General features: G+C 42.4%; 1 protein-coding gene across 1 annotated transcript in view; it reads right to left on the minus strand.

The window, feature by feature from the left end:
- The window catches only part of CELF1 (CUGBP, Elav-like family member 1), a 61,769-nt gene extending 58,049 nt beyond the window's left edge, over positions 1-3,720 (minus strand). Inside the window, exon 1 of the mRNA XM_011963369.1 lies at positions 2,978-3,720. The gene's annotated coding sequence lies outside the window, so the exon portion shown is untranslated. The remainder of the gene's footprint in view (positions 1-2,977) is intronic.
- Between the last annotated feature and the right edge of the window lie 375 nt (positions 3,721-4,095).

Raw genomic sequence — 4,095 nt, forward strand, 5'->3', positions numbered from 1 at the left:
CCTGTAACCCCAGCACTTTGGGAGGCCAAGGTGGGTGGGTCACCTGAGGTCAGGAGTTCAAGACCAGCCTGGCCAACATGGTGAAACCACATTTTACTAAAAATACAAAAATTAGCCAGGCCTGGTGGTGTGCGTCTGTAGTCCCAGCTACTCGGAAGGCTGAGGCAGGAGAATGGCTTGAACCTGGAAGGTGGAGGTTGCAGTGAACTGAGATCGCACCACTGCACTCCATCCAGCCTAGGCAACAGAGCGAGACTCCTTCTCAAAAAAAAAAAAAAAAAAAAAATCTCAGGACAGCTGATTCTTATTTCCCTGTCTAAATCAAACTTTCGTGCTATTTCATCACACTGTCCATGATATAATACATTTCTTGCTACCCTCCACGGAATTACATGGCCTACTAATAATTCCCTTATTATCATTTCTTTTAAACAGACTTCTCTGTTTTCCTGTCACTATCACAAAGATTATAAGCTTATGGATATGACAAAACTTGCTGGTTCTCCCTTCCCATGCTCCCCTTGTAAGGGCATCTCCAGAAGATGTGTGGTGCAAGAAATGAGGTAAAGAAGCAGGCCGGGCACTGGGGCTCACTCCTGTAACCCCAGCACTTTGGGAAGCCGAGGTGGGCAGATCACTTGAGCTCCGGAGTTCAAGACCAGCCTAGGCAACATGGCAAAACTATCTCTACCCAAAAAATAAAAAAGAATTAACTGGGCACGGTGGCATGTGCTTGTAGTCCCAGCTACTCGGGAGGCTGAGGTGGGAGGATCACTTGACCCTGGGAGCAGAGGTTGTGGTGAGCCAAGATCACGCCACTGCACTCCAGCCTGGGTGACAGTGAGCCCAATCTCTTCTCCCCATGCCCCGCCCCCACAAAAAAGGCTAAAATTAATTCTGCTTTCAATATCTTCAGTAAATAGTCTGGTACTAGTGGAGATAAACTCGTAATTTTAGAGATGTTTCACAAACTTGTTACTTGGCTTGCTGTTCTTTACCATCAATAAATGAACTAGTACAGTTGATGGTGATCTGCAAAACCAAAATCATATAGTCATTTTCATAAGGAAGTTCTAAAATGAAAATGGGTTAGACTGATTCATTATTTAATAATCTCAAATAATAAAGTGTGCTAATAAAATAGACAAATATTAACTACAAACTCACAATGTGCCCTATACCTAGACTCTAGAGTCATACCACTGCTTTCTAATCCCAGTTTTGCTGCTTACTAGCCAGGTAACTGGGGAAATTGTTTAACTTCATAAATACCTCTGTTTCCTCATGCACAAAATGGTTACAGAAATAGCATCTACCTTGCAGGATATCTGTTAGAATTAAAATATTTATATATGTAAAGCATTTAGAATAGTGTCTGACACATAGAAAATGTTCAACAAACATTTGCTACCATTGCTATTCTGGGCACTAAGTTTGGTGTCTATGGTGGAAGAGAATGAGTCCCAAAAAATTTCAGTCTGTTACATGATGATTCTATCTCTTCAAAATAAAGTATCTGATCTTAAGATGTACTGTACAAGGCTCAATTGTTATGTTATTCAAAGACAACAGGTTCATCTATTTACTGAGCTAGAAACATAGCATGTAGTTTCACTTTCTAAAATGTAACGGCTATGCTAATTTTTTTTTTTTTTTTGAGACGGAGTTTCACTCTTATTGCCCAGGCTGGAGTGCAATGACATGATCTTAGCTCACTGCAACCTCCACCTCCCGGATTCGAGAAATTCTCCTGCCTCAGCCTCCCAAGTAGCTGTGAATACTGGCATGCGTTACCAAGCCTGGCTAATTTTTTTGTATTTTTAGTAGAGACGGGGTTTCTCCATGTTGGTCAGGCTGGTCTTGAACTCCCGACCTCAGGTGATCCGCCTGCCTCGGCCTCCCAAAGTGCTAGGATTACAGGTGTGAGCCACCTTGCCCAGCTGAAATTTTTTTTATCATTAACACTTGAAGTAGGCCAGGCATGGTGGTTTAAGCCTGTAACCCCAGAACTTTGGGAGGCCAAGGCAGGTGGATCACCTGAGGTCAGGAGTTGGAGACCAGCCAGGCCAACATGGTGAAACCTGATCCCTACTAAAAATACAAAAATTAGCTGGGCATGGTGGTGGGCATCTCCCAGCTACTACTCGGGAGGCTGAGTCAGGAGAACCCAGGAGGCAGAGGTTGCAGTGAGCCGAGACTGTGCCATTGCATTCCAGCCTGGGTGACAGAGCAAGACTCTGTCTTTTTTAAAAAAAAAAACAAAAAACAAAAAAAACAAAAACAACGCCAGGTGCGGTGGCTCAGGCCTGTAATCCTAGTACTTTGGGAGGCCAAGGCGGGTGGATCACCTGGGGTCAGGAGTTCGAGACCAGCCTGGCCAACATGGTGAAACCCCCATCTCTACTAAAATACAAAAATTAGCCAGGGTGGTGGCATGCGCCTGTAGTCGCAGCTACTTGGGAGGCTGAGGCAGAAGAATCGCTTGAACCTGGGAGGTGGAGGTTGCAGTGAGCCAAGTTCATGCCACTGCACTCCAGCCTGGGCGACAGAGCAAGACTCCATCTCCCAAAAAAAAAAAGCAAACTTGAAGTAATAAAATAGGCTTTATTAAAAAAAAAAAAAAATTGGGTACCTGAGATTATGCCAAAATATTTCCTAGCAGGAGGGGGAAGGGAATAGGCAGGAATTCTGGCAGCAATAGGCTGACAGATCTTGCACCTCCAACTGGGCCTGTTAGAATCCAGTATATCTTCATTACGGATTACCAAACCATTTGTTCTGAGAGCACTTATTTATGTATAAACATTTATTCATTCATCAAACCAAAAAAAAAAATTTTTTTTCGTGAAGCTTTCAAAATGGACACTGGAAAAATATAAACTAATAAAACGAGACCAGGGAAGTTAATAAATTTTTTAAAAGGCCAAGAACAAAAAGAAAGCTAGAATATAGGTGTGCTAATCAGACTGTCACTTACTGAGGCTGAGCTGTAAAATCAAAGAGCTGCCACTGATTTTAATCTCCAATGACAGGCTCTATCTACGTAGGGTGCACAATGATTCATAGTATAAATGGGAAAACATTAGGACAGTAAAATGAGATGGGCACTAAGAATAGCCAAGAAAGAGAAGATGAAGCAGATATAACACCACACTCAAAAGAATTTTGGAAAGTCATTAAGTATACAGGATCCAAGAGAGGCTAAGCACCAGGTCCTAGACCCTAAACTAATAAGCATCCAAAACCTACAATGGACAAGGTGCAAAACAGATCCCTAAGTGATTCAGAGCCAGAACACATCCGTGTATAGTCACACAGAACTCTGCATCCATACCACACAGCCACAGGAAGAAGCTGCCTCAATCAAGGTGTTTCTCCAGTGTTAAGTCCTTTCCTCTCCTCATTGACTACAGTTACAAACAGTATGTGCAGAGAACTGTTTCATCCCCACTCAGCTGACAAGTTCTATTCCCAACACTGCATGCTTATGACTCATGAGGGGATGGGGGAGGGGAGTGAAAGGAAACTGTAAAACAAAGCAACATACTTAAATTTAGACTTAAACTGACCAGGAGTAAGGAATTCATCTCTGTTTCATCAGAATATCTCACAGCAAACCAAGAAAGTATCCTTTTAAAATATAGTAACAAACCCAGTATCTTCTGAAAATAACCTGAAATTTGTCTACATGTCATGTCTTCTGCTATTCCTTAAATAGACATGACACCAAAAGGCATTACAAGGCCTCTGTAAGGCCAAACTTGACAAAGCACTCAAACAGCGCAAACAGCATAGGTTGCTGTGGGGCCCAAAGCCACAGGGCATTCCCCACAGTTCCTTTCCTGGCAGACAGCGAAGTCAACACACTTAACCCCTACCGCGCTCTTCCAAGATGTATACTAAATCATTTCTTAAAGGGGTGGAGGTGCCTCATCTTTTTATAATCAAATTTTACGTCAAAAAATTTGTGTGCCAAGAAATGAATTCAATTCCACCCCTAAGAGCTGTTCTTTGTGACCTGTAACAAAACAAAGAGAAAAAAAAAACACTACTACTTCAACGTGGTATGTTTCTAAGGGAACCCAAAGACCATTT

This window comes from Colobus angolensis, unplaced genomic scaffold, assembly GCF_000951035.1.
Source record: "Colobus angolensis palliatus isolate OR3802 unplaced genomic scaffold, Cang.pa_1.0 Scaffold61, whole genome shotgun sequence".
Classification (NCBI taxonomy): domain Eukaryota; kingdom Metazoa; phylum Chordata; class Mammalia; order Primates; family Cercopithecidae; genus Colobus; species Colobus angolensis.